The 22320-nt window shown below is 49.0% G+C and overlaps 1 non-coding gene across 1 annotated transcript; it reads right to left on the reverse strand.

Moving 5' to 3' along the window:
- Positions 1-13174: 13174 nt before the first annotated feature.
- On the reverse strand, positions 13175-13281 carry LOC116270932. The gene has a single exon (XR_004179227.1). It is a non-coding gene; the product is annotated as a U6 spliceosomal RNA (small nuclear RNA).
- Positions 13282-22320: the final 9039 nt, after the last annotated feature.

Consider the following 22320-nt stretch of genomic DNA (forward strand, 5'->3'; position numbering starts at 1 on the left):
TCATCTAGGAAGGATGACTAACTCGTCCTGATTTGCCTAGGACTTTCCCCATTGTGTCTTATTTTTTTTTTTTTTTGCTGATATAACCCACAGATTCACAAAAATAGTTCCATTTCCTTTTTTATTTATTTAATTAATTAATTAATTATTTTTTGGAGACAGGGTCTTGCTCTGTCACCAGGCTGCCGTGCAGTGGTGCAATCTTGGCTCACTGCAACCTCTGCCTCCTGGGTTCAAGGGATTCTCCTGCCTCAGCCTCCCAAGTAGCTGGGACTACAGCCGTGTGCCACCACACCTGGCTAATTTTTATATTTTTAGTGGAGACGGGGTTTTGCCATTTTGGCCAGGCTGGTCTCGAACTCCTGCCCTCAAGTGATCTGCCTGCCTTAGCCTCCCAAAGTGCTGGGATTACAGGTGTGAGCCATCATGCCCAGCCTATTTATTTTTATTTATTTATTTATTTATTTAAGACAGAGTTTCTCTCTTGTTGCCCAGGCTGGAGTGCAACGGCGCAATCTCGACTCACTGCAACCTCTGCCTACCAGGTTCAAGCAATTTCCTGCCTCAGCCTCCCGAGTAGCTGGGATTATAGGCGCCCACAACCACGCCCGGCTAATTTTTTGTATTTTTAGTAGAGATATGATTTCATTATGTTGGCCAGGCTGGTCCCAAACTCCCGACCTCAGACAACCCACCTGCCTTGGCCTCCCAAAGTGCTGGGATTACAGGCGTGAGCCACCGTGCCCGGCCACCTATTTATTTTTTTAGAGGCAGGGTCTTGCTCTGTTGCTCAGGCTGGAGTGCAGTGGCATGATCATGGCTCACTGCAGCCTTGACCTTCCAGGCTCAAATGACCCTCCCACCTCAGCCTCCCCAGTAGTTCGAACCACAGGTATGTGCCACCATGCCTGGCTTTTTGTTTTGTTTTGTTTTGATACAGGGTCTCACTCTATTGCGCAGGCTGGAGTGCAGTGGTGCAATCAAGGCTCACTGAAGCCTCCACCTCTTGGGCTCAAGTGATCTTCCCACCTCAGCCTCCTGAGTAGCTGGGACTACAGGCAGGTAGTACCACATCCAGCTAAGTTTTGTATTTTTTTGTAGAGACAGGGTCTCACTATGTTGCCCAGGCTGATCTTGAACTCCTGGACCCAAGTGATCCTCTTGCCTTGGGCTCCCAAAGTGCTGGGATTACAGGCGTGAGCCACACACCCAGCCATCCTCATTTTGAAACCATTCCTGGGAACCCACTCAAACCTGGCAAACCTTACAGCTGGTCATCTGAATTCTAGGTAATTTATTTAACCTTAACAACCTGTCAGATTGGCACTATTATGAACCCTCTTTAACAGGAAGTAGAGGTTGAAGCAGTTCTGTGGCTGCTATGACGGAATCTGTAGAGTGTTCATGGAAGAGTGGAAGGTTGGCATTATAGACCAGTAGTTATGTACTTAGACCCTTGTGTCTGACAAACAAGAGTTTACATCCCATGTTGTCAGTTCTTAGGTGTATGACATTGATCCCTTGCTTAAGCACTCAGAGCTTCAATTTCCTCACCCTAAAATGGAAACAATAATTTAAGGTTATTTCAAGAATAAATGGGCATGGTACATGACACACCATTAGTGCTAAATAAACGCTAGCTATCTTAATCAGGGGCACATACCACGAGCAAACAAAGCAGGAAAGGTGGAGAGGGAGAACAGAGAAAGTGTTAAGCGTATCCAGAGGAGGAAGTATCTGTGTTCCTTTGAACTCTAGTAACCTTCCTAGAGCCTGGCTCAGCAGAAAACCTGGTGGATGTTAGTTTTCTTTCCTTGCATTTCCTTTCTTTCTTTCTTTCTTTCTTTTTTTTTTTTTTTTTTTTTTTTGTGCAGTGGAGTCTTGCTCTCGCCCAGGCTGGAGTGTAGTGGCACGATCTCGGCTCACTGCAACTCCACCTCCCAGGTTCAAGTGATTCTCTTGCCTAAGCTTCCCGAGTAGCTGGGACTAGAGGCACCGCCACAATGCCCAGCTAATTTTCGTATTTTTAGAGGCAGGGTTTCACTGTGTTGGCCAGGTTGGTCTTGAACTTCTGACCTTGGGTGGTCCACCCGCCTTGGCCTCCCAAAGTGCTGGGATTACAGGCATGAGCCAGTGCACCTGGCCCTTTATTTTTTTTAACAACAAAAAAAATTATTTTATTTATTTTAATTTTTATTTTTTTGAGACGGAGTCTTGCTCTGTTGCCCAGGCTGGAGTGCAGTGGCGTGATCTCGGCTCACTGCAAGCTCCGCCTCCCAGGTTCACGCCATTCTCCTGCCTCAGCCTTCCGAGTACCTGGGACTACAGGCGCCCGCCACCTCGCCCGGCTAGTTTTTTGTATTTTTTAGCAGAGACGGGGTTTCACCGTGTTAGCCAGGATGGTCTCAATCTCCTGACCTCGTGATCCACCCATCTCGGCCTCCCAAAGTGCTGGGATTACAGCTTGAGCCACCGCGCCCGGCCTTATTTTATTTATTTAAGACAGGGTGTCACTATGTGCTCAGGCTGATCTCCAACTCCTGGGCTCAAGCGATCCTCCCGCCTCAGCCCCCCAGGTAGCTGGGACTACAGGTGTGCACCACCATGCCTGGCTGTTTTCTCTCATTTTCTTTCTTTTTTTCCCTCTTTTTTGAGACAGGGTGTCATTCTGTTGCCCAGACTGCTGTGCAGTGGTGCAGTTATGGCTCACTGTAGCCTCAACCTCCCCAGGCTCAGGTGATCCTCCCACCTCAGCCTCCTGAGTAACTGAGACTACAGGTATGTGCCACCATACCCAGCTAATTTTTGTATTTTTCGTAGAGACGAGATTTCACCATGTTGCCCAGGCTGGTCTTGAACTCCTGAGCTCAAGAGATCTACCCGCCTCGGCCTCCCAAAGTGCTGGTGTTACATCGCGTCTGGCCTTTCTTCTTCTTTTTTTTTTTTTTTTTTTTTTGAGACAGAGTCTCACTCTGTCACCTAGGCTGGAGTGCAGTGGCACTATCTTGGCTCACTGCAACCTCAACCTCCCGGGTTCTAAGCGATTCTCCCGCCTCAGTCTCCAGAGTAGCTAGGATTACAGGCGCACACCACCACGCCTGGCTTATTTTGTGTTTTTAGCAGAGATGGTGTTTCACCATGTTGGCCAGGCTGGTCTCGAACTCCTGACCTACCAAAGTGCTGGGTTTACAGGTGTGAACCACTGTGCCCAGGCTTCCTCTCGTTTTCTTAGCTGAAATATTTCTCGCTATGTTGCCCATGCTGGTCTCAATCTCTTGGCCTCAAAAGATCCTCCCATCTTGGCTTCCCAAAATACTGATATTACAGGCATAAGCCACTTCACCTGGCCTCACTCTTCCTGGCTTTGAAGAGTGAAGGAGAGGCTTCCCAGCAATCAGAGGGACGGGAAAAAAAGGCTTTTCTAGCCTCAGCTGTGTACCCAGATAAATCTGGGCTTCATCTTTGTATCATTTTTATCTCTTACATGCAATTCACTGGCCAGTGGCCTAACCCCTCTGGGTCTCAGTTTCCTCATCTTTAAGATGAGGATAATCCAAGCACCTCCCTCTTAGGATTGCTTGTGAGGATTAAATGAGTTAATGCATTGAAAGGGTTTAATAAGTATTTGGCATTTCCTAAGGGCTCAAAAAATGTTAGCTACAATCATTAGCATTGTCAGCCATCAGTGACTTTTCACTATACTGGAAAAGACTCCTGCCTCGGTACCCTGATTCCCCAGCATGTGATAGGGCCTCCTCTCTCTCGCTCACCTCTCACCTCTCTTGCCCTTTGCATTCAACTCCAGTCACACTGGTTTTTCTGTTCCTTGAATGCTCAAGTTCTTCTTGCTCAGGGCTTTTGCATTTGCTGTTCCCTCTACCTGGAATGCTTTTCCACCTGATCTTCCTTGTCATTTTGTCTCAGTTTATTTATTTATTTTTTGGGATGGAGCTTCACTCTGTCACCCAGGCTGGACTGCAGTGGTGCGATCTCGGCTCACTATAAACTCCACCTCCAGAGTACAAGCAATTCTCCTACCTTAGTCTCCTGAGTAGCTGGGATTACAGGCACCACCACGCCCAGCTAATTTTGTATTTTTAGTAGAGATGGGATTTCACATGTCGGCCAGGCTAGTCTCGAACTCCTGACCTCAAGTGATTTGCCCGCCTCGGCCTCCCAAAGTGCTGGGATTACAGGCATGAGCCATGACCCCCGGCATTTTGTCTCAGTTTAAATGATGCTTTTTCAGAGAGGCCTTCCCTGCCTGCCTATCTATTAGTTGTTCTCAATCATATCAGCCTGGTTTATTTTCTTTATAGATCTTATTACTATTGAATATTTTCTTTCTTGTTTGTTGTCTGTCCCTGTGAGAGCTGGAATTTTGTTCAACACTGTGTCCTTAGTGCCTAGAACCATGCCTGGCACATAGTAGGTACTGAATAAATATTTACTGAGTGATTGAACTGGTTTGAAGTCCTTGAATGTCCTTGGGCAGCAGGTGATCCCTATGCTAACCCAGATCCTTTATCTCCTCCTGTACCATGTTAGCCTCAGTTCAATTGACCCTAAACACAGCCCTTACCGGCCGGGCACAGTGGCTCATGCCTGTAATCTCAGCACTTTGGGAGGCTGAGACAGGTGGATCACCCGAGGTCAGGAGTTCAAGATCAACCTGACCAAAATGGTGAAACCCCATCTTTACTAAAAATACAGAATTAGCCGAATGTGGAAGCAGGTGCCTATAATCCCAGCTACTTGGGAGGCTGAGGCAGGAGAATCACTTGAACCCAGGAGGCAGAGGTTTCAGTGAGCCGAGATCACACCATTGCACCCCAGCCTGGGCAACAAGAGTGAAACTCTGTCTCTAAATAAATAAATAAATAAATACAGCCCTGACCTGGGCTGGGAGAGGAGAAGGTACAGTCACTGGTCTTGAATCCAGGGCCTTCCCCACTCAACCTGCCCATCTTTGTTACATGGATTTCCCTTTTCCTGTGAAACATGGTGCACACAACCCTCACACGTAAGAGTGATGTCAGCAGGTGTGCCGTGTGGGATGGGATCTGGCAGCCGCCTCGAGTCCTCATCACTGGGCTTGAGACATGGAGAGAGCCAAATCCCCAAGTTCCTTCGCACTTTCACTCTTGGTTTTGTTGTTGTTTGTCTTTTGAGGCAGAGTCTTGCTCTGCCTCTTAAGCTGGAGTGCAGAGGTCCAATCTTGGCTCATTGCAGTCTTGACCTCCTGGGCTCCAGCAATCCTCCCACCTCAGCCTCCAGAGTAGCTGGGACTACAGGTGTGCACCAGCACAACTGACTAATGCTTGTATTTTTTTTTTTTTTTTTTTCTGTAGAGATGAGGTCTTGCTATGTTACTCAGGCTAGTCTCCATCTCCTGGCCTCAAGGAATCTCCCACCTTGGCCTCTGAAAGTGTTGGGATTACAGGCATGAGCCACTGTGCCCGGCTTCATCCTTGGCTTTGAAGAGCAAAGGAGAGGCTTCCCAGCACTCAGAGGGACAGGAAAGAAATGTCTTTCCAGCCTCAGTTGTGTACCCAGCACAGCAATACTGGTAAAAAAAAAAAAAAAAAAAACCAGGATAGCAAAGTCCTGCTTCTGCCTTTTTCTAGAACAAATGTCAGCAAGCTGTTCCTGTAAAGGAACCAGGATAGCAAAGTCCTGTTTCTGCCTTTTTCTTTTTCTTTTTTTTTTTTTTTTTGAGACGGAATTTTTGCTTTATCGCCCAGGCTGGAGTGCAGTGGCGTGATCTCGGCTCACTGCAAGCTTCGCCTCCCGGGTTCACGCCATTCCCCTGCCTCAGCCTCCCAAGTAGCTGGGACTACAGGCGCCCGCCACCAGGCCTGGCTAAGTTTTTGTATTTTTAGTAGAGACGGGGTTTCACCGTGTTAGCCAGGATGGTCTCGATCTCCTGACCTCGTGCTCCGCCCGCCTCGGCCTCCCAAAGTGCTGGGATTACAGGCGTGAGCCACCGTGCCCGGCCGTTTCTGCTTTTTTCTAGAACAAATGTCAGCAAGCTGTTCCTGAAAAGGCCAAAGAGTACGTATTTTAGGCTTTCCATACCCTGTGGTCTCTATCGCAGCTGCTCAGCCCTACTACACTTTAGCATGAAAGCAGCCATAAATATCTAACGAACAGGCTGGGGGCTGGAGTTAGCACACAGGCCATAGTTTACCAACCCCTGTTCCAGAGGAAATGAAAAATCTTTTTCTGGGCTAGGCATGGTGGCTCATGCCTATAATCTCAGCACTTTAGGAGGCTGAGGCAGGAGGATCACTTAAGCCCAGGAGCTCGAGGCTATAGTGAGCTACGATGTACGGTGTGCCACTGTACTCCAGCCTGGGTAACAGAGCAAGATCCTGTCTCTGAAAAACAAACAAACAAACAAAAAAACACTTTTTGAATCTCAGTTTCCACATCTGTAAAATGGGATGATCTGGTACTTACCTACCTCCCTGGGTGGCAGTGAGGATTTAAAGTGATAAAGTTAGCGCGGAACCTAGCGGGGTGGAGCGCTCTCACTTTGTTGCCCAGGCTGGTCTAGAATTCCTGGGCTCCAGCGATCCTCTCGCCTTGGCCTCTCAAAGTGCTGGGATTACAGGCATGAGTCACCGTGCCTGGCCTGATTATTAGTATTAATAGTTGTAACAATTGCTTAACAAACAGAAAGTGCTTTTTGCTTTTTCTTTTTTCTTTTTTTTTTTTTTTTTTTTTTTTTTTTTTGAGACAGGGTCTCACTCTGTTACCCAGGCTGGAAGGCAGTGGCGTGATCATGGCTCACTGCAGCCTCATCCTCCTTGGGCTCAGGTAATCCTCCCATCTCAGCCTCCCGAGTAGCTAGAACTATAGGCATGTACCACCATGCTCAGCTAACTTTTAAAGATTTTTTGTAGGCCGGGCGCGGTGGCTCAAGCCTGTAATCCCAGCACTTTGGGAGGCCGAGGCAGGTGGATCACAAGGTCAGGAGATCGAGACTATCCTGGCTAACATGGTGAAACCCCGTCTCTACTAAAAATACAAAAAACTAGCCGGGCGCGGTAGCGGGCGCCTGTAGTCCCAGCTACTTGGGAGGCTGAGGCGGGAGAATGGCGTGAACCCGGGGGGCGGAGCTTGCAGTGAGCCGAGATCGCGCCACTGCACTCCAGCCTGGGAGACACAGTGAGACTCCGTCTCAAAAAAAAAAAAAAAAAAGATTTTTTGTAGAGATAGAATCTCACTGTAGACCAAGCTGATCTCAAACTCCTGGTCTCAAGCGATCTGCCTGCCTTGGCCTCCCTAAGTGTTGGGATTACATACCACCACACTTGGACAGAAACTGATTCTAAATATTAACTCACTTCCACTTCATAACATCCTACAAGATAGGTATCATCACCCTCAGTTTACAGATAAGGAAACCGAGGCCCAGCAGTTAAAAGCTCAAGTCAGTCTGGCCCCAGAGCCCATGCTTTTAACTAGGTTTCTCTCTTTCTCTCTCTCTCTGTTTTTCATTATCCCATTTAACTCTCACAGCAATGCCTTGAGATAGCTATTATTGACCCTGTTTTGCAGATTCGGAAACTGAGGTTCAGTACGAGGAAATAACTGGTCCAAGTAAGTAAACACGGGCTCCACTGACCACAGAAGGCCAAGCTGGATTGCTGCCCACCATGTCAACATGCACTGCCCTGGCTCCCTCCTCCCCCGCTGTGCCTCAGCTATGTTTTCTTTGGATCTCTGCATGGCTTGGAGAAGCTGCGTCAGCCCATCTCCTCTCCTGCCCATTCCCCACCCCCAATGCCCACCCACGCTACCTCTCAGGAAGTGACCCCCTTCTCCTCACTGTGCCTGAGCTCATGAACACCACAGCTCATGTGCCTGTGTTGGTCAGCATGGCCGCATCTAGGGACATGTGACAGGGGACCCAGTTGGAATGAGAGGAGGAGTATCTGGGGACAGATCTCAGGCCAGGAAGACCCCGATTACATCTCTCCAGACAGGCGAAATGATCATCTGTTTCCAGAATGCAGCTGGACAGAACAGTCTGCATGAGGGTTGGACATTTACCAAATGGGAAAAAGGGATCTAAAGGAGTGGGGCTTGCTGAGTTCAGCCAGGGCAAAGCTGTGGACTGACTTTCCGTGATTTCTAAAGCTGAGAGAACTGTTGTTTTCTTCTTTCTTTCCAGTTTCCTCCTTGAAGACCAGTCCCTTTTCTGTGTGAAGAACGGGCCATTTGGTGTCTGAAGTCACTTCCGGATTTGAAACTCAAGGATTCTAAGGTTTTTTACGAGGTGTGGCTTTCCCAGTGTCCTCGGTCCTAGGGCATTGTATCCCCACACCTGGTGCCTCTCCATCGGGGCTTGGATGTCAACCTTGGGCAGCTCACTCTCTCTCTGACTTCCCTTTTCTTTTCTTCTTCATATCCCACCCTCCTTCCCAGTTTCTATGCCTCTGTCAGTCTGCTAGCTGACTGACTCATGCGGCCCTCTTCCTGTGGTCCTCTAAGCCTCATAACCGTCTGTGCTTTCATTATACTCCCCGTGGGCTTTCCAGCCTCTACTTGTTTTGAGGAAGAGGTGGAGGATCCATAGCAGTGCTGCCTAGATGTTTGGATTTCATAGGCCAGTCACAACATTTCAAAGTAAGTGAAGGGAGGGGGCCCCAAAGGTAGGGATTTTTTCCTTTGATAATAAGGATAGGCCACCATCTTCAGCCCAAGCTTGTCTCTTTTCTGCAGGACCTGCCGAAATGTTACAAGAAGTGGCCAACATAATCCAACTCAAATTTTTCCACGTGCCCTAATACTGCAGTCTTTGGAGTCCTCCACATAATGCAGGCTTTGGTCTAACAAGGATTGCCAACCCTTAGCCAGGAATCATGAGGATGTCACCGCCCTCTGGCCTTCTTCCTCTCTTCCACCCAGCTAGGTCCATATTTTAGCTTCCCTCCAACCCCAGTAAGTACCAAACCTGCTCCTTTTCCAAGTTTCTCTATCACTCATCATGGCACCAGCTTTACCCCGTGCTCAAGTCAAAAACACAAGAGTCATCCTTGACTTCCTTTTTTTGTTACACCCCACATCAGCAAATCCCAGTGTCCCTAACTCCAAAAGATGCCCCACCTTATGCCTATAATCAAAGCACTTTGGGAGGCTGAGGCAGGAGGATCACTTGAGCCCAGGGGTTCAAGACCAGCCTGGGCAACATAGTGAGACTTTGTCTCTACAAAAAATAATTAGGCCGGGTGCGGTGGCTCATGCCTGTAATCCCAGCATTTTGGGAGGCCAAGACGGGCGGATCACGAGGTCAGGAGATCGAGACCGTCCTGGCTAACACGGTGAAACCCCGTCTCTACTAAAATACAAAAAAATTAGCCAGGCGAGGTGGCAGGCGCCTGTAGTCCCAGCTACTCGGGAGGCTGAGGCAGGAGAATGGCGTGAACCCGGGAGGCGGAGCTTGCAGTGAGCTGAGATCACGCCACTGCACTCCAGTCTGGGCGACAGAGCGAGACTCCGTCTCAAAAAAACAAAACAAAACAAAAATAATAATTAGCCAGGTGTGGTAGCACGCGCCAGTAGTCCCAACTACTTGGGAGACTGAGGTGGGAAGATCACTTGAGCCCAGGAGGTCAAGGCTGCAGTGAGCTCTGACTGTGCCGCTGCACTCCTGCCTGGGCAACAGAGCGAGACTCTGCCTCGAAAAAAAAAAAAGAAAGAAAAGATGCCCCACATCTATACAGTTCTCTCCATCAGCACCAACACCGCTCCAAGCCATTTTCACTGATTACGGGGACAACCTGCCTCATCTCCCTGTCTCACCATTTCTCCTAGGTCTAGTCTCTCTGCATCAATCTAAGTGATATTTTTAAAAGTGGAAATCATAGAATTTTTCTACCCTGCTCAACATCCTCCCCATCACACACAAAATAAAACCCAGACTCTGGCTACGACCCCTGTAAACACTGCAGGTGATCTAGCTCCTGCCAACCTTCCTCTCCAGGCCCGTCTTGTACCACTGTTGGCAACACACCAAGTGCCTTCAGCCTCAGGCTTTCCTTAATTCTTTTCTCCACTAGACACATCGTCCCACACACATACCTGTGCAGAGTTACTCAGATCCCTACTCAAATGTCACCCCCACAGAGAGGCCCCCCCGTGTCATTACCTGTCATTCTGTTTGTTTAATTCTTTATTGCCTGTTTCTTCCAGTAGACTGTAAGCTCCCCAGGGCAGGGACAGGAGCCTGCCACTCTTATTCCTGGCTGTATGTCCAGTGCCCAGCACAGGGTCTGGCACACAGAAAGAGCTCAATAGATGTTTGCTGAATTCAAGACGGCCGGGCGCAGTGGCTCATGCCTGTAATCTCAGCACTTTAGGAGGTCGAGGCGGACAGATCACGAGGTCAGGAGTTCGAGACCAGCCTGGCCAACATGGTGAAACTCCATCTCTACTAAAAATACAAAAATTAGCCAGGCGTGGTGGCGGGCATCTGTAGTCCCAGCTACTCAGGAGGCTGAGGCAGAAGAATCACTGGAACCTGGGAGGCGGAGGTTGCAGTGAGCTGAGATCACGCCACTGCAATCCAGCCTGGGTGAGAGAACGAAACTCCATCTCAAAAAAAAAAAAGATGAGATGTTTGTTGAATTCAAGATGGGGTGTTATCATCATCCCTACACCCTTCAGAAGGAGCAGCTTTTATGGTGCACTCTGTAGCCCTGATCTAATCCCCGGCTGAGCCTCTAAGCTCTATGCTTCCTGCTGGTACCACCCATTTCCTTGCATTTAGCCGGAGTTATCTGGAGCTGGTCTGCAGCCAAGAATGTCATACTTCCCTAATCTCCCCAGAGGCCTGAGAGATGCCTAAGGTCATGGGAGGTGCCCCGACAGGATCTCAGTGGACTGAGCAGAAATTGGGACTCCTTGACCTAACCCACACCCAGGCCCCTTCTATTTCACCTTCCAGCAGGCCGGTCTACTCTGGGTCCCTGCATATGCCTTCTTGTGGGGGTGTCTTGTCTCCCACCTATGTGTTTCCTGGTGTGGGAGAGGCTGCTGGCCAGCTGGAGCTCTCTCTCAGTGCCCTGGAGGACACAACTTCAGACCTGAAGCTAGATTGCTGGTTCCCAAACCTTCTGCACATTAGCAGCTTTTAAAGTCGAGAGTTGACCGGGCGCGGTGGCTCATACCTGTGATCCCAGCACTTTGGGAGGCAGAGGCAGGCGGATCATCTGAGGTTGGAAGTTCGAGACCAGTCTGACCAACATGTAGAAACCCCATCTCTACTAAAAATACAAAATTAGACGGGTGTTGTGGCGCATGCCTGTAATCCCAGCTACTCGGGAGGCTGAGGCAGGAGAATCCCTTGAACCCGGGAGGTGGAGGTTGCGGTGAGCCGAGATCGCGCCACTGCACTCCAGCCTGGGTGACAAGAGTGAAACCCTGTCTCAAATAAATAAATAAATAAATAAAGTCAGGAGGTTTTTGTTTTGTTTTGAATACCTGTGCCTGGGCCCCAGACCCCAAGCTTCTGGTTTAATTGGTTTGGGATGGAGCCGGGGCATTGGTGGGTGTTTTTTTGTAAAAAGAAGTCCTATAGTAGGATGGGATAAAAAAGGACTAACACTAAGAAGTGTCGCAGAGAAATTAGCACCCTCACACATTGTTGGTAGAAAGGTAAAATGGTACAGCTGCTTTGGAAAATAGTTTGGCAGTTTCTTTAAAAGTTGAACACAGCCCGGCACGGCGCTGTACTCCCAACACTTTGGGAGGCCATGGTGGGCGAATCACCTGAGGTCAGGAGGAGTTCCAGACTAGCCTGACCAACATGGTGAAACCCCAACTCTACTAAAAATAAAAACATTAGCTGGGTGTGGTGGCGAGCGCCTGTAATCCCAGCTACTCAGGAGGCTGAGGCAGGAGAATTGCTTGAACCCAAGACGCAGAGGTTGCAGTGAGCCAAGATCACGCTGCTGCGCTCCAGCCTGGGTGACAGAGCAGGACTCCATCTTAAAAACAACAACAAAGGCCGGGCGCGGTGGCTCAAGCCTGTAATCCCAGCACTTTGGGAGGCCAAGACGGGCGGATCACGAGGTCAGGAGATCGAGACCATCCTGGCTAACACGGTGAAACCCCGTCTCTACTACAAAATACAAAAAACTAGCCGGGCGAGGTGGCGGGCGCCTGTAATCCCAGCCACTCGGGGCTGAGGCAGGAGAAGGGCGTGAACCAGTGAGGCGGAGCTTGCAGTGAGCTGAGATCTGGCCACTGCACTCCAGCCTGGGCGACAGAGCGAGACTCCGTCTCAAAAAACAACAACAACAACAACAACAACAACAACAAAAAAGTTGAACACAAATTTCCCATACAGCAATTTTGCTCCTAAGGGTCTACCCAGAGAAAAGGAAAATGAATGCATTTGTACCTGAATGTTGATAGGAGTGTTATTCATAACAGCCAAAACGTGGAAACAATCCAACTATCAATTGGTAAACAAACAAAATGTGGTATAGCTGTATAATGCAACACTATTCAGCATTAAAAAAAGAATCAGCTACTGATACATGCTTCAAAACGGATGAAGCTCAAAAACATAATGCAAAGTGAAAGATGCAAGCTGTGAAAGACTACATCTGTGTGATTCTCTTTCTATGAAACGTCCAGAAAAGGCAGCTCTATAGAGACAGAAAGCAGGCCAGTGGTTACTGGGGGCTGACGGTGGGAACAGGAACTGACTGCAAACAAGCCCAAGAAATCTTTTAGGGTAATGGAAATGTTCTAAAACGGAACTGTGGTGACAACTGTATAACTCTATACATTTGCAAAAGAAAAAAAATGGAATTGTTTATTTATTTATTCATTTTTGAGACAGCGTCTCGCTTCTTCCCCCAGGCTGGAGTGCAATGGTGCAATCTTGGCTCACTGCAACCTCCACCTCCTGAGTTCAAGCAATTCTCCTGTCTCAGCCTCCCCAGTAGCTGGGATTACAGGCACGTGCCACCACACCTGGCTAATTTTTGTATTTTTAGTAGAGACAGGGTTTCACCACCAGACTGGTCTCGAACTCCTGACCACAAGTGATCCACCCGCCTCAGCCTCCCAAAGTGCTGGGATTACAGGCATGAGCTACCGCGCCTGGCCTATTTATTTATTTACTTATTATTATTATTATTATTATTATTTTTTAAATATGGAACGCTTCACGAATTTGCATGTCATCCTTGCGCAGGGGCCATGCTAATCTTCTCTGTATCGTTCCAATTTTAGTATATGTGCTGCCGAAGCGAGCACTATTTACTTATTATTATTATTAAGTAGACACAAGGTCTTGTCCAGGTTGGTCTCTAGCTCCTGGGCTCAAGCAGTCCTTCTGCCTCAGCCTTCTAAAATGCTGAGATTATAGGTGTGAGCCACTGTGCCCAGCCAGAATTGTACATGTATTTATTTTTGAGACGGAGTCTCTCCCAGGTTGGAGTGCAGTGGCACGATCTCAGCTCACTGCAACCTCCACCTCCCTGGTTCAATGATTCTCCTGCCTCAGCCTCCCGAATATCTGGGATTACAGGTGCCCACCACCATGCCCAGCTAATTTTTGTATTTTTTTTTTTTTAGATGGAATTTCGCCAATGTTGCCCAGGCGGGAGTGCAACGCGTGACCTCAGCTCACTTCAACCTCTGCCTCCCAGGTTCAAGGGATTCTCCTGCCTCAGCCTCCCAAGTAGCTGGGATTACAGGCATATGCCACCACGCCCAGCTAATTTTGTATTTTTAGTAGAGATGGCGTTTCACCATGTTGGTCAGGCTGGTCTTGAACTCCTGACCTCAGGTGATCCGTCTGCCTCTGCCTCCCAAAGTGCTGGGATCACAGGCGTGATAGAATTGTATACTTAAAACAGGTGAGTCTTGTAGTCTGTAAATTATACCCTAATAAAGCTGTTAAAAACATTTTCCTAGCTCAGGTTGAGATCTCTGGGTTAGATGTGTCCTGGGAACCCAGCTGGGACCTAGGCTAGGTGGGGTGTCCTCCTTTCTCTCCTTTCTAGGTCAGTTTTCTGTGATCTCAGACTTTCAGGAAGCTACCAGCTGTCGGTCTTGTTTCTTTTTTGAAGAAGTCTGGAATTCTGCAGACTCATCTCATATGGGAGTAAACATCCCGGCTCTTGGCCACTCTGACTGAAGTGCAAGAATGAGCACCACGGCCGGGCGCGGTGGCTCACGCCTGTAATCCCAGCACTTTAGGAGGCCGAGGCAGGCAGATCACAACGTCAGGACATTGAGGCCATGCTCGCCAACATGGTGAAACCCAGTCTCTACTAAAAATACAAAAATTAGTTGGGCATGGTGGCGTGTGCCTGTAATTCCAGCTACTCAGGAGGCTGAGGTAGGAGAATAGCTTGAACCAGGGAGTTGGAGGTTGTAGTGAGCTGAGATCGCGCCACTGAACTCCAGCCTGGCGACAGAGCAAGACTGTCTTAAAAAAAAAAAAAAAGCGCATCACAGGGAATGGGTGGGAGAGTGGAGGGGACCACCACAGGTGGCCCCACCCCTACCTTGATATGACCAAACGCCACCAGGGATGCTAAGCACTAACCCAGAACAAGGGCTGAATTTGGACTCCAAGGTCTTGGTAAGACCTGCACCTCCCTTGTTCCCTGGCTGTGCTCACGTTGACCGGCTTTCCAACCCTCCCTCTCTATACCTCCAGGCCTTGGCACAGGCTGCGCCCTCCCCTTTTCCTCACCTACCTGGAAAATCTATTCTTCCAACAAAAGTCTGTTCATTGTCATCTCCTCTGAAGCTTTCTCCTTTGTGTGCACACCACCCGCTGCCCCTGCCGTCCCTCCAGAGCCCTTATCTCCCAGTGGCGGAGGGTTCATGTATATGTCTGCCTCCCACACTGCTCTGTGGGCTCCCTGAGACAAATCATCTGTCCGTCTTACTTATCGCTTATTCTCAAGAGTCTAGGACAGGCCAAGGGAAGAAATGGAGAGAACAGTACACCACATCAGACGCTTCCAAGGCCAGGAAGACCAATGGAGACGCCCCCATTGCTCTCATCTATTCTTGGCCTAAATGGCTTCTCTCATCTGGTCCCAGAATGGCCCAAGAGCCACTCCCTGTGGGAACCACAGTTTGGGGTGGAAGCCTCCTTTCCGCAGCTTTCCGGGGGCCAGGCCCACTTGCCTTGGAAACTCCCTTCGCATAATTTAAACCGCAGTGTAGGGTCTATGGGCAGCTCAAGCCCAGCCCAGGCGGAGGCAACCCGGAGTGGAATCCAGCTAGAATCTCCCTTCCCCAACTGCCAGGACCTCAGGGGATGAAATGTGTGGTTCCCTCTCAGCAGCTTCTTGCTGTAGCAGCAGAGAACAAGGGGGTTAAGCGATGTGGCATCCTGAGCTGGTTTGTGTTTCTGCTTTAGAGTGGAGGCTGGGCTTGGTCCTGAGTTGAGGCAGGGGTCCTCAGAGACCCTGGCAGCTAGTGACCAGCCAGGAGTGGTGACATAATTTTCAGGGCTGGGGCCGGACACGGTGGCTCATGCCTGTAATCCCAGCACTTTGGGGGGCCAAGGTGGGTGGATCACCTGAGATTGGGAGTATGAGACCAGCCTTGCCAACATGGTGAAACCCCGTCTCTACTAAAAACACAAAAATTACCTGGACCCAGTGGCACATGCCTGTAGTCCCCTCTACTGGGGAGGCTGAGGCAAGAGATTGCTTGAACCTGGGAGGGGGAGGTTGCAGTGAGCAGAGATTGCACCACTGCACTCCAGCCTCAGTGACAGAACAAGACACTGTCTCAAAAAACAATATTCAGGGCTCAGGGAAAAATGAAAATGTGGGACTTTTGTTTAAAAATTATTAAGATTTTTAAGACGGTGACAGTAAAACATTAAACCAAACACAAACCTTTCTTTTTTATTATTTTTATTTTCATCTTGTTTTTATTTTTTGAGACAGGGGCTAGAGTACAGTGGTGCAATTATGGCTCACTACAGCCTTGAACTCCTGGACTCAAGCAATCACCCCCTGCCTCAGTCTCCCAAGTAGCTAGGACTGCAGGAGCACCAGTATGCCCAGCTAATTTTTTTTTTTTTTTTTGAGACGGAGTCTTGCTCTGCCCCCCAGGCTGGAGTGCAGTGGCCGGATCTCAGCTCACTGCAAGCTCCGCCTCCCGGGTTCACACCATTCTCCTGCCTCAGCCTCTCGAGTAGCTGGGACTACAGGCGCCCGCCACCTCGCCCGGCTAGTTTTTTGTATTTTTTTTAGTAGAGACGGTGTTTCACCGTGTTAGCCAGGATGGTCTCGATCTCCTGACCTCGTGATCCACACGCCTCGGCCTCCCAAAGTGCTGGGATTACAGGCTTGAGCCACCGCGCCCGGCCGTTTTTTTTTTTTTTTTGGTAGAGATGGGGCTCTATATTGCCCATGCTGGTCTTGAACTCTTGGCCACAAGCAATCCTTCCACCTTGGCATCCCAAAGTGCTGGGATTACAGGCATGAGCCACCACACCCAGTAAGCATGGGCCTTTCTAAATCTATGCAGCCAGCCCTGGTGCCAGGTAGAGGAGCCCAGCTTATCCCAACCACCTCTCTCAGCCCAGACCTATTGTCTACCCAGGCTTCTCAGTTCAAAAAAGTAGCTGGAGAAATGGAAAGCCTCAGGATCTTTGCTCAACTGCCCATCTCTATATCGGGAGTAAAAGACTCCAGGCTACTGACAGAGACTCAGCCACAGCAGGCGGCTCATGCTTTTCTCGGCATCCCATAGGGTGCTGTTGCCTTGGTGTTCCCACCACAGAAACCAGAGCCTGGAATAGAAACGGGGATACCTGGCCAGGCACAGTGCCTCGCGCCTGTAATCTCACCACTTTGAGAGGCCGAGGCAGGCGGATTGCTTGAGGTCAGGAGTTTGAGGCCAGCCTGGTCAACATGGTGAAACCCCCGTCTCTACTAAAAGTACAAAAATTAGCTGGGCCTGGTGATGTGCGCCTGTAGTCACAGCTACTCCGGAGGCTGAGGCAGGAGAATCGCTTGAACCCGGGAGACAGAGGTTACTGTGAGCCAAGATCACACCACTGCATTCCAGCCTGTGTGACAGAGTGAGATCCTGTCTCAGTAAATAAATAAATAAATAAATAAACAAACGGGCTACCTGAAAAAGCCACCTAGACTTCAACCCAGTGTGCTCTGTTCACAGTCATCAAATATTTACAGAGGGTCAGGCACAGTGCTGGGCATGGGGTTACAAAGGTGAACAAGCCTCAGCCCCCACCCTTAAGCAGCCCACAGCCTACTGGATGAAGAAAATTGACAAACATTGAGCTTAGGCCATCGTGGGAGTACAGGAGAGGGAACCTGTCCTAGCCTAGGTAGAATGAAGTTCAGGGAAGGCTGCCTGGTAGAGGCAACATCTAGGCTAAGACTCGAAGGCTGAATTAGGCCAAGAGGGGAAGAAGAGTAAGGGCAAACAGCATATACAGACTCAGGAGCTGGACACAGTGGCTCATGCCTGAAATCCCAACACTTTGGGAGGCTGAAGCAGGAATATTCCTTGAGGCCAGGAGTTTGAGATCAGCCCGGGCAACACCGTAAGATCTTGTCTCTACAAAAAAAATTTTTTTTAATGAGCCAGGTGTGGTGGTGTGCTCCTGTAGTCCCCGCTACTTAGGGGACTGAGGTGAGAGGATCACTTGAGCCTAGGAGGTCAAGGCTGCAGTGAGCCTGGGTACAAAGGGAGCCTGGGCTCAAAAACTAACAAAACAAACAAAAAAACAGAAACACAAAGGATCAGGGTCATGAGAGAACCTGGCATATTTAGGGAAATTATGAAGTAGTTCATGGTAGCTGGCACTGGATCAAGAAGAGATGAAGGTTCAGATCATGAATAAAATGAATGTGTGTAAAGTGCCTGACGCTGTGCATAGTAAATATTCTGCCATGGTAGCTCATTATAATTCTGGTTTTTTTTTTTGTTTTTTTGTTTTTTTTTTTTGAGACGGAGTCTCGCTCTGTCGCCCAGGCTGGAGTGCAGTGGCCAGATCTCAGCTCACTGCAAGCTCCGCCTCCCAGGTTTACGCCATTCTCCTGCCTCAGCCTCCCAAGTAGCTGGGACTACAGGCGCCTGCCACCTCGCCCGGCTAGTTTTTTGTATTTTTTAGTAGAGACGGGGTTTCACCGTGTTAGCCAGGATGGTCTCGATCTCCTGACCTCGTGATCCGCCCGTCTCGGCCTCCCAAAGTGCTGGGATTACAGGCTTGAGCCACCGCGCCCGGCCATAATTCTGGTTTTGTAAGCCAAATTAAGTTTGGGATTTTGTCCTGTAGTCGATGGGGAGACATTAAAGAGTTTTAAGCCCAGAGTGACTTGATGAGACTTGCCATATAGCCAGATCCCTGTGGCCCCTTGGTGGATTATGAACTAGAACTCAGAAGGCCAGTTTGGAAATTAACAGGTATGGCCAAGCACAGTGGCTCACGCCTGTAATCCTAGCACTTTAGGAAGCCGAGGTGGGAGAATTGCTTGAGCCCAGAAGTTAAAGACAGTCTGGGCAACATAATTACCCCATCTCTATCTTAAAAAAAAAAAAAAAGGCTGGGCATGGTAGCTCACGCCTATGATCTTAGCACTTTGGGAGGCCGAGGCAGGTGGATCACCTGAGGTCAGGAGTTCAAGATCAGCCTGGCCAACATGGTGAAACTCTGTCTCTACTAAAAATACAAAAATTAGGCAGGTGTGGTGGCACTTGCCTGTAATCCCAGCTACCCGGGAGGCTGAGGCAAGAGAATCACTGGAACTTGGGAGGCAGAGGCTGCAGTGAGCTGATACTGTGCCACTGCACTGCAGCCTGTGTGACAGAGTCAGACTCAATAAATAAATAAATAAAGCCAGGCACAGTGGCTCATGCCTGTAATCCCAGCACTTTGTTTTTTTTTTTTTTTTTTGAGACAGAGTCTCCCTCTGTTACCCAGGCTGGAGTGCAATGGCACGATCTTGGCTCACTGCAAGCTCCACCTCCCGGGTTTACCCCATTCTCCTGCTTCAGCCTCCCGAGTAGCTGGGACTACAGGCGCCCTCCACCTCGCCCGGCTAGTTTTTTGTATTTTTTAGTAGAGACGGGGTTTCACCATGTTAGCCAGGATGGTCTTGACCTCCTGACCTTGTGATCCGCCCATCGCGGCCTCCCAAAGTGCTGGGATTACAGGCTTGAGCCACGGCGCCTGGCCTAATCCCAGCACTTTGGAAGGCGGAGGTGGGCAAATCACTTGAGGTCAGGAGTTCAAGACCAGCCTGGCCAACATGGAGAAACCCTGTCTCTACTAAAAATACAAAAATTAGCCGGGCGTCGTAGCGGGTGCCTGTAATCCCAGCTACTTGAGAGACTGAGGCAGAAGAATCACTTGAACCCGGGAGGCAGAGGTTGCAGCAAGCCGAGATCGTGCTACTGCACTCCAGCCTGGGCGACAGAGCGAGACTCCGTCTAAAAAAATAAATAAAAATAAAAATAATTTTTTAAAAAGAAATTGAGAGGTATGGCAGGTGGGAGGCTTCACTTAGATCCCTTAACAATAGAGTAAATATACAGTGGAAAACAAAAAAACAGCAATGAAAATGAACTCACCATAGCTATATGAAACAACATAAATGAGTTTTCCAAGTGTACTCTTGTGCAGAAGAAGCCAGACACAAAATAATACTGTATAATTCAATTTATATAAAGTTCAAGGAACAGGCAAAACTTTAGTGTTTAGGACACATTCTCAGGTGGTACAACTCCAAAAGCAAGGAAGCAAGGAAGTGATTATCACAAAAGTAGTTGGAACAGCAATTACCCTGCGGGGGCCTTCTGCTTGACTGTTCAGTACCATTGCATGGGTGATGCTAACCCAGGTGCTCACTTTTTGATAAATCATTCGGTTTTACATTTATGTTTTGTGCACTTTTGTATATGTGCGCTATTCTTTTTTTTTTTTTTTTCTTGGAACGGAGTCTCGCTCTGTTGCCCAGGCTGGGGTGCAGTGGTCTAATTTCGGCTCATCGCAACCTCCACCTCCCGAGTTCAAGCGATTCTCCTGCCTCAGCCTCCCGAGTAGCTGGGACTATAGGCATGCGCCACCATGCCCAGCTAATTTTTTGTATTTTTAGTAGAGACAGTGTTTCACTATGTTGGCCAGGCTGGTCTCAAACTCCTGATCTCATGATCCTCCCGCCTCGGCCTCCCAAAGTGCCAGGATTACAGGCGTGAGCCACCGTGCCCAGCCTATTTTGTATTTATTTTTTTGAGACAGGGTCTTGCTCTGTAGCCCAGGCTGGAGTGCAGAGGCGTGATCATGGTTCACTGCAGTTTTGACCTCCTGGGCTCAAGTGATCCTTCCACCTCAGCCCCCTAAGTAGCTGAGACTAGAGGCGTGTGCTTCCACACCTGGCTAATTTTTGTATTTTTTGTAGAGATGGGGATTTCACCATGTTGCCCAGGGTGGTCTCAAACTCCTGGACTCAAGCAATGCACCCACCTCCACCTCCCAGTGTTAGAATTACAGGCATGAGCCACTGCACCCAATTATTTTTAAGACATGATCTCTGTCGCCCAGGCTGGAGTGCAGTGGCACTATCGTAGCTCATCGCAGCTTCAACATCCGGGGCTCAAGTGGTCCTCCCACCTCAGACTCCCAAGTGGCTGAAAGTACAGGCCCATACCACCATGCCTAGCTAATGTTATTTAAAAAAATTTTCAGAGTCTTGCTACATTGCCCAGGCTGGTCTCTAACTCCTGACCTTAAGGTATCCTCCCACTTGGCCTCCCAAAGTGTTGGTGATTACAGGCTTGAGACACTGTGCCCATCTATTATACGCCATTCTTTTTTTTTTTTTTTTTGAGACAGAGTCTTGCTCTGTCACCAGGCTGGAGTGCAGTGGTGCAATCTTGGCTCACTGCAGCTTCTGCCTCCCGGGTTCAAGTGGTGTCCCTGTCTCAGCCTCTGGAGTAGCTGGAACTACAGGTGTGTGCCACCATGCCTGGCTAATTTTTTTGTATTTCAGTAGAGATGGGGTTTCACCATGTTGCTCAGGATGTACTCCATCTCCTGACCTCATGATCCCCCCACCTCGGCTTCCCAAAGTGCTGGGATTACAGGTGTGAGCCACCGCCCCTGGCCTGGATAGTTCAATATCTTAAAGGATTCTCTACCTCACAGTGTTCAGCACTGCTTTTCACCTGATACATGCCTAATCTTCTCCCTTTGCTCACTTTCCACATGTAGTCAAAACCAGCCTCTTCTCAGCTGAGTGCAGTGGCTCACACATGTAATCCCAACACTTTGGGAGGTGAGATAGGTGGATCACCTGAGGGCAGCAGTTTGAGACCAGCCTGGCCAACAGGGTGAAACCCCATCTGTACTGAAAATACAAAAATTAGCTGGGCATGGTGTCAAGGGCCTGTAATTCCGGCTACTCAGGAGGCTGAGGCAGGAGAATCACTTAAACCCGGGAGGAAGAGGTTGCAATGAGCTGAGGTCACACCATTGCACTCTATCCTAGGTGACAGGAGCAAAACTCCAACAAAACAAAAACCAACCTCACCATCCTAATGACTACCTTAGAGCTGGCTTTTCCCACCCCTGCCCCTATTTTTTTTAGAAGCAGGGTCTCAGTCTATCTCCCAGACTGATGTGCACTCATAGCTCATTGTAACCTTGAACTCCTTGCCTTAAGCGATCCTCCTGCCTCAGCCTCCCAAAGTGCTGGGATTACAGGCATGAGCCACCACACACAGCCCAGTTTTTTTTTTTTTTGGAAAGGAGTCTTGCTCATGTCACCCAGGCTAGAGTGCAGTGGCGCGATCTCGGCTCACTGCAACCTCTGCCTCCCAGGTTCAAGTGATTCTTCTGCCTCAGCCTCCCAAGTAGCTGAGACTACAGATGCTTGCCACCATGTCCAGCTAGTGTTTTTTTGGGTTTTTTTTTTTTGTTTTTTTTGTATTTTTAGTAGAGACAGGGTTTCACCACATTGGCCAGGCTGGTCTTGAACTCCTGACCTCAGGTGATTCACCTCAGCCTCCCAAAGACAAACTTCTAAAACCTTTTTATTGTCAAGAATAGCATATGGGGCCGGGTGCTATATGCTATTGCCTCATTTCTCAGAAGTACCCTGCTTTGGGCTGGTCGTGGTGGCTCACCCCTGTAATCCCAGCACTTTGAGAGGCCGAGGCAGGTGGATCACCTGAGGTCAGGAATTCAAGACCAGCCTGACCAACACGAACAAACTCTGTCTCTACTAAAAATACAAAATTAGCCGGGTGTGGTGACGCATGCCTGTAATCCCAGCTACTCGGGGG

Source organism: Papio anubis, chromosome 16 (assembly GCF_008728515.1).
Source record: "Papio anubis isolate 15944 chromosome 16, Panubis1.0, whole genome shotgun sequence".
Taxonomy (NCBI): Eukaryota; Metazoa; Chordata; class Mammalia; order Primates; family Cercopithecidae; genus Papio; species Papio anubis.